This window comes from Vicugna pacos, chromosome 3 (genome assembly GCF_048564905.1).
Source record: "Vicugna pacos chromosome 3, VicPac4, whole genome shotgun sequence".
In the NCBI taxonomy this organism is placed as follows: Eukaryota; Metazoa; Chordata; class Mammalia; order Artiodactyla; family Camelidae; genus Vicugna; species Vicugna pacos.
In genome coordinates this window covers 32290695-32304314 of record NC_132989.1, presented here as the reverse complement: position 1 = coordinate 32304314, position 13620 = coordinate 32290695, and the positions used below count along the sequence as shown (strand labels likewise).

General features: G+C 38.1%; 1 long non-coding RNA gene across 2 annotated transcripts in view; it reads right to left on the bottom strand.

Annotated features, from left to right (window-relative positions):
* LOC107034508 (uncharacterized) overlaps positions 1 to 13620 on the bottom strand; it is a 340267-nt gene that overhangs the window by 82647 nt on the left and 244000 nt on the right. The gene's annotated exons all lie outside the window — the stretch shown is intronic.

The window sequence follows — 13620 nt, the reverse complement described above, 5'->3', positions numbered from 1 at the left end:
CAGCAACATGGATGGACCTAGAGACTGTCATTTTAACTGAACTAAGCCAGAAAAAGAAAGAAAAATACCATATGATATCACTCTAGACCTAAAAAAAATGGGGGACACTATGAACTCATCTACAAGACAGAAACAGACTTGCAGACATAATAAACAATCTTATGGTTACTGGGGAAAGTATGTAGGAAGGGATAAATTTGCAAGTTTGAGACGTGCAAATGTTAGCCACTATATATAAAAATAGATTAAAAAAACAAGTTTTTTTTCTGCATAGCACAGGGAACTATATTCAATATCTTGCAATAACCTTTAATGAAAAAGAATGTGAAAATGAATATATGTATATGCATTACTGGGACATTGTACTATACACCAGAAACTGACACAGTGTAACTGACTGTACTTCAATTAACAAAAAAGAAAAGGTTAGTAAATTACTCAAGTTTACAGTGTGTGGGAAATGGCAGATTTGGAATTTGTACCATTGAGTAGAAATCTTGGACTCCTCCTCTATCACAGCTTACCTCCCTGTTCTAGAAATTAATGAAATCTGCATGTCTAGATGTGGCTGTCTCTGTTAGACATAGTTGAAATATATTAACTCAGCACACTGTAGCTTTGCAAGAAAATCACCCTGAGACCCATGATAGGATCTGTATTACCCAACCCAGGGTTCCTTGGAAGGTCCTGAAGCCCTATACCTGACAACTTCAGCTCTTAAGCTAACATCGTCTCGAGCCCCGTATTTACATCAAGACCTGAGTGATAACTATCTTTTAAAAGCAAGATAGCTGCAGATGGCTCACAGAAGAATGAAGACAAAGCCTTGCCAGGCAGGGCCCTCCAGAAAACTCAGTGCAGACTCAGCCAAATGTGTGAAAGAGGGAGGAAGTACTGGCAGAGGAAACCAGTCCTAAATCAGAAGCAGAAAATAACTTTACTCAAATGAAATTCTGTAATGCTTACAATCAAGTGGGAAGGTATCACATTGAGTTCTAATATTTATGGAGGGCTTTCTACATGTCTTAATCTATACTGAACACTCTGGAGGATATAAATCTCCTCGTGAAGGTTAAAGTATAATTAGGGAGATAGGACATATATTATGTGACCATTTACTCGTTAAACAAAATTGTGCCCCTTGTAAAGAACATGAACTTGGACAGCTCTGCTGAGTTACAGAAGGCAAAAGTTATACACTGATTTACCCATTATTGCACAATAGTAGGTAGCTATTAGCTCAGGATGTGGAATGTGGAATTTTCCATGCATATAAACAGTGTACAGGTTAATCAAATGGTCTCTAGAGGCCAGCTGCCTCTGTTTGGTTTCCTCATTCCTCACTTTGCACCTGTGCAATACTGGGCAAGTCACATAACCAGTTTGTGTCTCAGCTGCAAAATTATAAAAACAACAGATTGTGAGGATTTGAGAGTGATTTGTGAGGATTAAATTGATTATTACATGTAAAGCACGTTTAAGCTGTTTGGCACATAGTGAAAATTTTAAAAATAACTATAACATATACATTAATGATCCAGAATAGAGCTCAGTATTTCTTTAGGTTTCCAATACCAATTGGAGAATAGGTAGAGATTTAAAAATTACACTTGTATTTGAATTTGCTGGATTTATGCTGAAATGAAAAATTATAATGTACTTTATCATGGGAAGATGTGCTATTATTATTGGTGCAATCAGAAGAGAGAAGATAAAAGGAAAATTTATGATTATATAATAGCTTCTACTTATATAATAGCATACATTTCTGTGCCAGAATCTAATCTTAGTTCTTTTATATAAATTTAATTCACTTGATCCTTACAACAATGCTAAGAGTTAGGCAAGTACTACTGTCATCCCAATTTTACATCCACAAGATAACAGGCACAGAGAAAAAGAAGAACAATGCCATTATTTGAATTGTTTTACATTTTATGTTGATGGCAATTATGATCTCCTGGCCTTTCATTTATGTTTATAATCTATCAGTTTAATTTTTAAAGTGAAGCTTCATCTATGAATTATTTATATTAAGGTTTTGCTGATTGTGTATTCCATGGAGGGTCACTTGACTACAGTGGATGGCAAGTTTCTGGAGATCATTAAGGGAGGAGTCAGAGAACTGGAGAAGCCAACACAAATGACAGTTGCTAACAATGGAAATAATTTTGAAATTAATTCTGGTTTAATATGACCAGTTTCCAAAATGGTAAAGATGCTTAAATAAAGGTACTTAGTCAATTGTTTTATAAAGCAGTCCTAAAGGCAAAAACTCATCTAGCAAATCACCCCCAAAGCTTTCCATTGGAAGTACTGATGTAAGCATCATGATTTCTAATTATTCTCTGAAATTAATCTTCATTTCGGTCTTCATAGAATATGCTTCTGCTTGAAATCCATTGAATTTATTTTCATATTAGAAACAACCTTTGAAAGGAACATCGCCAGTGCTATTACCAGCCACCAAGTTTGAATTGAACCAATTACTCAAATCATGATGGATTTGAATGAGTTTTCTTTGTATTTATGAAAATGTACTTCTAGAACTGAATTTTTCTTTCCCGTCATTTATCAGTAAGAAGAAAGCTCAAGTATCTCAGAATAACAGTATAATTCCTTATGATTGGTTTATAGGCAACACTGAACTATTTTGATACTCAAATGGATTGTGGAAAATCCTTCTGGATATTTGACATTTTCAATTTTAAAGGTAGGATTGTGTATCAAAGGTGTGATTGTGCTTTATCTGCAACAGACCTGATTCTCTCTCCTGCCCCCAGAGAGCTGACATACGTGTAGGAACTGTGCAAAACTTTCCTGCAAAATGAAAAGATGGTATCTCTTCTTACCATGCTTCAGAGCCTTCACTCCTGAGATTCCAACCTCTGACTTCTGACTCTGCAGGTGAAGACTTGAGGTGAATAGTAATGAACTGTCATTCCCCTCCTTTCTTTCAGAGAAACAGTCTATAAGGCAGTATTGCAAAATATTTTTCTGAAGAACATCTGAGAAAACTCAAGACATCTCTCTCATCCTTCAGACAAAAATTCCCTTCTAATTTTCCTCCTACAGTGCTGGTGGAACCATTCTCCCCTGGAAAGGTGGAGTTCTTGAAGGGAGTCCCGATGGAGATGGTGAGTGTTCTGGTAAGCTCTTCCAAGCATGGGAAGACAGTGGAGATTTTTTTCTTTTGGTTACATGACAGATGTAGCATCACAGAATTTCAGGTCTAGTTATAACCTTCTTAATTTAATAGCTGGGGAGCATGGGACCCCCAGAGCTTAGGGTGACTTTGTCCTGCAGCCACTGTAAGAATGCAAATCTCTAGGGTCCTTGCACTGCTTTGCCTCTCACAGGTCACAACTCAAATGGCCCCGGATTCTTAGGTAACTTAATCCTCTTTTCTCAGTAGGAGATTATAGTGTTCTGAATGAGTTACCATGTCCAAAACTATATAAGATTCCCTCCAAATTGCAGCTTGTTCTGGTTATAATATATAGTCTGAGACTTAAAAATACTCTCCCTGAAATAAAAGAACTCAATATTCTTAAAGTAGCAGAGCAGTGATTGCCTTATTTATTGATATTTCCTATAGTAAAACATCATTGAGATGAAACACTCTCTTTTGGTTCCAAGCTCATTAGAATACAATTTTGAGAAATGCTTTTATAATATAAAACATGAACATAAAAAATTGATGAAAAGTTCTTCTTTAAAACACATTTTCATAATTTATGTGGACTTATAAATTAGCTAGTCTATTCCCCCAAAGCAAACCCAGACCCAATGCTATGCTCAGTGTGGAGCAACTTAAATCCAGTATTTTAACTCAAGAGCACATTCAACTGTCTAAACGTAAGAGGTGGAGGCAGGTAACAAAGGACCAAGGGAACTCAGCTGCCTGATTGTTGAGTCAGTGGTCTTGCTACATACGTGGTGGCCACTTCAGGATCTTTACAAATCTCAGAACTCTTATAGTCACACAAGAAGGTGAATGGACCAGTCTCCATCAAGAACATGGACTTCAGATATGAGGGTGAATTTGGAGGGGGAGGTTTGTGGTTGTTGCTCTGAGGAGCTTTTTGCCTCTGCACTCAGGAAGCCTCAGGCTTATGTTCTCCTAGAGGCAGCGAAGAAGTAAAATCCATTAACAATGTTTATACCTTGAGGAGTCAGTCTCCAGTCATCTAAATTATCACTTCACCTTATTTGAAATGGTACTGCTCTTTTAAAATTCTGACTCTACGTGGATCTAGGAGAGGGACTGACCAAGGTCAGGGTGATGACAAGAAGGATTTAAGAGGCTCTGCCCAATTAGGACAATAATAAAAGAGGTTGGAGAACAGGAGAACAAGGAAGAGAAATGAAAATACTCTAACAAAAAATTATTTTTGAAACAAAGCAAGTAGGTCAGAATTATGAAAACGGGCACCTAAATAACTTTTCCCTAAGGATCTCAAACCCAAGAAATGGCTGGCTGCCTTACTGCAGAGATCCAGTTTGCTGCCTCTCCCTGCCCTGCCCCAGCCTCTCAGACCCACCAAGGCTGTGCTCCTTCTCTCTCTCTGCCGGAACAAGACATTCCTACAGACCAGAGGGGCAGTGTTCTAACTTCACATTTGATAGTCTCTTGTAGTGTCCATATCCACCATCCCTGCCCACTAAGAAATGAATGTCACTGTTTTTCCAGAGGCATCCATCAAACTTCATTTGTTTCCTTTTTTTAAGATTTCACATATAAGCAATATCATATGGTATTTTTCTTTCTCTTTCTGCCTTCCTTCACTTAGAATGACAATCTTCAAGTCCATCCATGTTGCTGTAAATGGCATTATTTTATTCTTTTTTATGGCTGAGTAGTATCCCATTGTATATAAATACCACATCTTCTTTATGCAGTCATCTGTCAATGGACATTTAGTTTGTTTCTATGTCTTGGCTACTGTAAATAGTGCTGCTGTGAACACTGGGGTGCATGTGTCCTTTTGAATTATATTTTCTCCAGATATATGCCCAGGAGTAGGATTGCTGGATCATATAGTAAGCTCAAAATCTGTACCTCTTGGGAGTGATGGAAATGTTAGCTATCTTGATTATGGTGGTGGTTTCATAGGTGCATACACTTATCAAAACTCATCAAATTGTACATCTGAAATATGTGTAGTTTACTGTACAGGAATTACACAACAATAAAGGTGTTAAAAAAAAAAAGTCCAAGTGGAGACTAGAAGCAAAGGAGATACAGGGAGGTTTAAGCAGGAGATCTGACCTAGATGAGGTGGAGGTGGAGCTGGATGGGAGACAGCTTGGTACAGGTTGAAACTCAAGGATGCTGAGATGCCAAAGAAAGGTTACTGTGGGGAAATAATCTATGCAGAGTCACTCTGTAAAGGGTAAAACTCTAGTTAAATGTCACTAGATATGTCACTGTATGACAATGTTCCATGTTCCTACCTAGGGAAGGATTATACTTCTCAGCCTATTAAATTCAGATGTGGCCATGAGATTTGCTTTGTCCAGTGCAATTTAAGCCACCTGGTTGAGGCCTTAAATGCCAACACAAGCTCTGCCATGTTCTCTTTTCTCTGTACCTCCATATCTGGTAGAGGCTGGCCTCTCTGGGTCTTGGAATGACATTGAAGCACAGTTCCCAAATAACCCTCAATGAACATGTAGCCAGAAATAAATTTTTGTTATTTTCTGCCACCGAAAATTTGTTGTGTTTTTTTTTTGATCACAGGATTATCTAGCCACTCTTGAGTGATACAAATGAAGATTACTGGTTGGAAACCACTAATTAATAGTTATACCTGGTTAGACTTATTTTAATATGACAGGCAAAGTAGGACAATGATGTTGCAAAAGAAAACATCTGCAAAAAAATACGACTACAAAGTTTATTTAGGACGATCTGTAACAATTTGTAACAAAGAGTGAAATCTGTGGATAAAGTATTACCTTTGCTAATATTATAGCCAGTCAAGTGACAAATATGTTAATAGGAGACCCAATCTTCATTATTCTCAAGTATCTTACAGCCTAATCAGAATGTTGGAACAAACTCACACACACACACAACATACAACTTTCACCAGATAAAAATATACGTAAAGGGTCCAAATCTTGCCATTGCAAGAGTCCAAGGTCTAAGGAGAACAAAGGTACAAGGTTGCTGAGTTATATTACTGTGATTGTGTTGTTATTCTAATCATCATCACCATCATCATTACTATTTTACTGTTGTCTTTGTGGTGTTAGATATTAAGAAGACATAAAAAGACTAGTTGTTGACTGGAGTTGAAAAAAATAAGTTCCAATGTTTTTCTTTGGAGTATTTAGTTTCTGAGGCAGGTAACTTTTGAATGGACAATACTTGCAGGAAGAAAGGTAATTTATTATTTTAAATAAACAGATGGCTTAGGAATAGGAAAAGTTGTGGTTTATAGTGATGGGACTACAAAATGAGAAAGTTTCCAAAAAAGAAAAGATGCAAGGAACTGTAATCAGGTAGACAGACAAGGCTTGGACTCCACCTATCCCTAGAGGGAAATCAAGACAGAGCCCCAGGAGCCAGCGAGAGCTTGTCTCAGATCATAGAGGCTAACATGGGAAGGCAGGGCCAGGGGAGGGGTGACTGTTAATGATCAATGTCCCATTCTTCCGTCCTGACTTGGCCTATGAATGTGGACATGTCCAGAGAATGATGCAGAGATTTTTCTTCATCCTTTTCGCATTTGCAAACACAGCTTTTCTTGGCTAACATATCAGTAATCCATAGTCCACTGGATACTGAATTGGCATTTGACCCAAGCTCCTACCCATATTCGTGACAGGCAACACCAAAGATGGGGCCCTGGGGAACACTAAATGTTCATTTTTCTCAATTGACATTACACCTACTTTTGAATTAAGAAAACTATTAAGAACAAAAACAAGGCCCCTTACTGAAAGTAACGCTGAAGGACATTCTCAGGAGGACAAAAGCAAGTGGAAGTGAGACTTGGGTAATATCTGCTCTGTCTCAAGTTATTTTCAAAGTGCCATTCTTGAACATTTCAAATGAAGAGCTGCTTTCTTCCACAAGCTCTTTGAAAACTGTTACTGAATTATATTCAGTCCCTATTAATTTACCAAGCAGCATTTTCACCTTTGTGTTAGTAATATACGCTGAATATACTGAAGAATACACTACTGCATTTGTTTATGTACAACTCCTGCAAAATAAACTTTATAAAACAGAGTACTTTTTAGATTAAATATGCTATCTACTGCTTCAGCCACACAACCATTCTGAAAAGATTTTATCTTTGAAAATTTGAAAACAAGTACATCTAGCCTTTCCTAGCAATGGAAAATTCACTGAACATATAATAAAAAATAAAACAAAATAGTCTGTTATCACTAATGACATATACTCTACTTCATAGCTTTCTTCCAGCATTTCTGAAATTGGATGGGATATAAATATATACACATAAATAAATGAACAAGTAAATAAATATAATTTAGCAATATAAATGAATAAATAGATAACACAAAAAAGATGCTGTCTGTGTAATATGGGAAAACCAGGATGATAGTTCAGATTTTACTGCACCTATGTGATCACAAAAAATCAGATTTTAAGCGCACACAAGATGTTTGGGGAGGACCAAGAAGGGTCAGCTTTACTTATATGCGGAACGGACCACAGCCCTTCAGGGGAGATTCTGGGTATTCAAAAAAGCTCCTGTTCTCAAAGAATTATCCACTCATTTGCTGTTGGTACCTAGGATGACACTGTAAGGAGAGTCACTGCCTGGGTTTCAGGCAAGGTTTTTATTTATTTCTTAATGGTTTGCTCAGACTACACTGACTGTCTTTGCAAAGTGAAATTGCACATAGTCAAACAATATGCATGTGGTTAAACAATCAAATTGCTTAGGAAGGCTTCTAATGAAAAGGAGCTACCCTTTGCATGGCCCTCATCTCTCAAGTCTCATCCCAAGAGAATGAAAATTTAACAGTTGCCCTCTTCAGTTCTCTTATTATTATCTTATTAACAAACTGACTTCACCCTTGCCTATTTTGTTGATGTTCACATCATCTCTTCTGTTTCTGCCATCACAGGTGATGCTTCAGCTCAGCCTCTACCACCACCCTTCCAGACGGTTGCACCAGGATTCCTGGCCCACTAGTTAGTTACCTCTACAAGCTCAGAAAGCAGTGGGGTCACTCATGCGTCCCCAGGCCTCCCACTTCTTCCTATTTTTAGCCCCTCTTCTCTTCCTGCCTTCCCTGCCCTGCAGTCATCCCCTACGCAGCTGCGGCCTCCTGTGCACGTTTTCTAAGCTGGGCGCCTCCAGTCAGCACTCCTCCATCCACTCTCCTCTCCCAGAAATAGACCAAGCTTCTCTCTGCCTCTTGTTCCATCCTGTTGTCTTTATTTCTATGGCCTTTTATTCTGGTCATTGTTTACCACCACTCTAATGGGAGGTAAGCAGGGGAGGAAGGGGGGAAGGGAGAAAGAGAAGATGCATGTATTTTGAATGGGCATTTCAGCCGGAGGTTCTCAAAGCAGGGGATATGCATTTTTCTTATGATGGATCCATGCATTCAATCAGTTTTTTCAAAGAGGTCTCTGATTCCCCAATTTTAAGCTTAAAACTCAGAGTTAAAATGCCTAATATGGCCAGACATTCAAGGAGAGGGAAAAAACACCTAACCATATCATTTTCAAAATACAGGCTTCACATGCCTTACATCATTAATCATACTGGTTTCTTATTCAAAATACAGATTCTTGGCCTTACTGAATTCAATCAACTGGGCCCAGGCCTCTCAAACTGCATGCTTAACAAGCTTGTGATGTAATTTAATATTAATATCAATATTTTTTATTTATAAATTAAATTGGTGTCATTTACTATCACATCAGAAACACAGATGATTTATACCATTTATGCACTTGCTATACATAAACATGTAATATGTGTTATTTAAAGACAAAATTACAGATGACAGGCCTCTTACCAAAGTTTGGAATGTAGAATTGAAAGAAAACCATATACTCTTAGTGCCTTTTAAAATATGCTGTATGACAAACTTTTGACTGATCTCACTGAAATATTTGTAAACTTAAATATTTTCTCAAGCATCATCTATAAAATGCAACAAGGAGATAGCTGAAACTTGCATTCAGTGATCACACATCGTAACTGCTGTTCATTACCAGTGCCTCAGCCTCCTTTCCCTAATTTCTACAAGTTTAAATATCAGAAATTGAGGTGGGGTTTTCATCATTTTTTTAACAAGAATTTCTTAATGGCTTCATATGATTTTTTTTTCCTCTCTGGTTATTTTCAACTTGATTTTTCAGTGGCAAGATTTTCAGTTGCAGAATTTTGTCAGGTATAAAAGTCAGGCTCAAAGGTCAGTAATTCTCAGGTACAGCCTGTTTCATTTTCTAAATCATCTTAATGTTCTAAACTGCTCAGTTGTCAAACTGTCCACACAGCTTCCCTTCTGAAATGCAGCTGTTGAACAGAAAGAAAGAACAGTGCCAAATGACAGCATAAAAACTGAGAGGGATGGTTTGTAGGAAACTCTTAATTGGCACTTTATATGACATTTTAAAGGCATTAAGTATTTCAAAGTCATTAAGAATATTGTTATTATTATACAAGTCATTTTAAAAGAATAAATTTACCCACTAGGCTGTTAACTCCTCAGTATGAATTTCCTTTGAACAGTGAATAATCTACAGTGATGTTCTTGTACTCTCATACTATAATTAGAATTAACAACTAAAATTTTTCAAATATTGTCTTTAATTAGAACTAATCCAATGTATTTTGTGACGCTGCTCCTTTTTAGGGTTGGACATCAGCATTTTCATGAGCATGTGTTTCCTTCTTATCCGCTTTATGGTATTTGACTTATAAACGAAGAAGTAAACAAACTCAGTAATTTCTAGGGTAATCTGTAACCCTGACAAGTATGAAATTTCATCGGTGTTTTCTTTCTTTCAAATCTATTTCCACCGAGGTGTGCATTGTTTGTCTCTCGTTTTCATTTTGAATACTTCTCTGCTCCAGATTCATCGGCTACTAATTGAGCATTCAACATACCACAGATGTGAGGTGTACAGGAATGCATTCCAGAAAAGATTAAACAGGAGGCTGCCAATTTGCAGTTGGACTTTAACCTGCTTGCTTTGAATAATGCTTGAATATAGATCCTAATTCACAGGCTTGGTGTGAATATTATTAAACCTTTCCTACTACTCCCTTGAACTTTGAATGTTCACTGACCTGTGAAGATAGCCGAGTGGATAAATAAACTGATACTTAGACCTGGCAAACCAGAGGGATATTAGAAAGAGAGCTAATCTTGATTTTCTTTTTTACTTCATGTTGCATGTTGTATTGATTTTTTTAAACTAAGACAAAATTAAAAATGACACACATAAACTGACTTCCAAATCTTCTTTTTAAATGAATTGAAAGTGGTGGAGTCATTAACGTGTATCTGAGTCTGCCTGGTTTTACACCCTCAGCTTCACATTGGCTGGTAGTCGCATGAGTTACAAGCGGCTTTAGCTTCAGAAGGCAATTGTCTATGAAAGGAGAAGGTCCCAAAGAAGAAGGGCCCTAAGGGCTGAGAGGTCAGTTCCTGCCACACCATCCATCTTACTCTGTATATTCTTTTATCTGGAACTTTCTTGAAGCGAGTAGTCAGAAATGTCCAATGTTGTCACAAAGAACAAGGAAGATTAATGCTAAAGATATTGTTTTTGTTTTTGCTTGAGTCAATTAGAGGCCAGAGATGACCTTGTGAAATCAGGTCTTGTAGAGAGGTGAGGACATAATTCAGATATCTGGGTGAGGAGTGAAGGAGGGGTAAAGAAGTGGGAAATAGTAGAGGTGGGTTCATCTGTCAAGAAGCCAAGCAACCATTGCTAGAAGATGAGCTCCTCTGGACCCTTATCAAGAAGTCTCCTCGAATTGTGCAGTCCACAACCTGGACAAACTGAAGCAGGGACCTAGTACCCATAGTTTCTATTATCTGCAACACTGAACACTGAACACACATGACACTTAATGCATAAACTTAATGAATGTTTCTTGAGTGACATCAAAGAGAAAATGTACATAAAAAGAAGAAATGATTTTTACCAAGAAGCTAGTGATGAAAATGAAAAGAAAATCATGTTTATATTTTGAAGATTATACTAAGAAATAATTCAATTTTATTTTGAGGATTAGCCAGAAAGAAACATAATGATAGTAATAATAGCACAGCTTTCTGTTGGCATCAAGTTTGACAGCTCCTGGCACCCTTTTTTTTTTCATATTCATTGTCTATTTCTTTATGGAAAAGTGCAGTATAGGACATTTAGGGAAGAACTGTAACCTGAAGAACATTAAAGGTGAGACAAAATGAGAAGGCAGGAAAAGCTCTTAAAATAAGAGTTTTAACAATGTTAACTCATGGTGTTGTGTGGTTAAAAAGAAAGACTAAATTACCACACAGGAATAACCCTGGGATCAGGATGGGTGAGAGAAGCATGGCATATACGACCTCTGAAATCAGCCTGTTTCTTCACCATTTCATGTTAGGGTGAAACATCAAACAGCCTTCTATGCTTTCTGATTAAAGCTGGACCAGAGAGCAGAAATTGGGGGAAGAACTCAGAAAAAAAGAAAGACAAAAAAGCTACAAAGATTACTCAAGACTAAAGAAACAGGACCTGCTATCAAAGAAAGAAAGTTTCTGTAAATCCTTATTCACTGTTTCAGAATTCATGGTGATTAACATAATGGAACTTATAATTATCATAGAAATATCCAAAACTTGGCTAGAAGATCTTTGTACCAGCAGATCTTCATCAAATGCTCTTTGGTTTACCTAGTTCAGCTTCCCTGGGGTAAGAGCGTTCTAACAAAATCTTGTGGTGGTTAATGACTGCGGCAAGGATAGAATAAAAAGGAACATGCCAACTCATCTAGATTAAGTAAGCAACGGAGGAGTTAGTTTAAACAGAGGTTGTCAGAGGGGGGTTTTGGAATCTACTTCACTGGAGAGTTTTAAAAATAGGCCAGGCTCTCATCTCTGGGATGGCTTCAGCCTGCGGAGGAGCCGGAGGACAGTCACAGGCCTCTCACGTTCCCTCCCACCTCCCCGTGTCTAAAGGCTAAAACAATATCTGAGGAGGCCTCTGGGCACGGGGAGCCCGCAGTCATCCAGGTTCATTTCTAACTTGAGTTCTTTCTGACCACATGGAATGATAAGTATATAAGTCAGGGTGGGGTCAGAATGTTCCCTCAGCCACACTGTTGGCATTGCTGAGACAGGGCACTCTGTCTACCGGCACTGTGGGCTGAAAACCACCAAGGAAACCAGTTAGTACTGAACGATAGTGCTCTGCTGGATTTTGTTTGTCCCATTTTTGTGTGTGTGTGTGTGAAAATATAGTAAGTGACACTAACTGGAAAGGAAATTCATTTAAAAATCTGAAAAACATATGGGGAAAGAAAGAACCCTCATATTCTCAAGAGGGGAGGTTCTAATGTCAAGCATTTGATTCCAACATTAGACCCCAACATTTAGCATTTGAATTTCCTTGGGTCTGAGGCTTATCCAGGACTGTCATCCGTTGCTAGCAGATGGGGGCGGGGGCAGGTTTCCTCTTAGGAAATGAGCCCCACTCCAGTCCTCTAGAGCTTCTGGGTAATGGCCAGCTTCTCACAAAAGGAGACAAGACAGCAGAGCTGACAGGCACAGACAGAGCTGGCTTGAAATATCATGCACCCCATCATTTGGTGGGTGGGTGTTGCTGCGAACTGTGCTTCCACTTCAACAAAGAAAGTGGTGAGTTGCCAAAAAACAAGGATGTTCCCTCTTAAGGATGATGCTGAATTCTTTCCAGAGAAGTACTTTTTTTTTAAAAAAGATGAATTTTATGCTAAAATATTTTCCAAATTTATTTAAGCACTCTATCCAAAGAAAATAATTAAAGTATTATGCCGAGTAACTAGAATCTTTAGAATGAGAACAACTTTCTCTCAACAAAGGTCTATGTTTATTCATCAAGTGGTCTCAGCTGGCCTGTGTAGGGTAGGGTCCGGCCAAGGTCACAGTGATGCAGGCTGGCCAAAGGAGACAGTGGACCTGGCAACCCACAGCCTAGTAAATTTACAAACAGGTGGTGAAAATAGAATTCTGTTCTTTTTTAATTGTTCTTTCCTCATTGCCTCCCTTAATTGCTGCTTTTCTGAAAGGTCGGTTTTGTTTTCTTTAGGAAAAGGAGTCTTTCTTTCCTCTCCCAAATACTAAGTTGATGCCCTTCCCTAGAAGTCTTCCCATTAATTAAGTTGGCCTGAAGGTCATAAGCCATAATCAATATGGAGGCCGGTTGCTGCAAGGTGCTAATTGACATCCCCAAAGAGGAATAGTGTCAACAATCAATAGAGAAGAGCAGAGCACGGGGAGATTTATGGCTTTGATTTTGAAAAGGTATGGGAATGCCCAGTGATGTTTTCCCCCGTACTCCTTTTGAATGTTAATGCTTTCTTGAAGATGATTTCAGACACACTGCTAGGATACTGCCTCTACTCACTGAAGCAGAATCCTCTG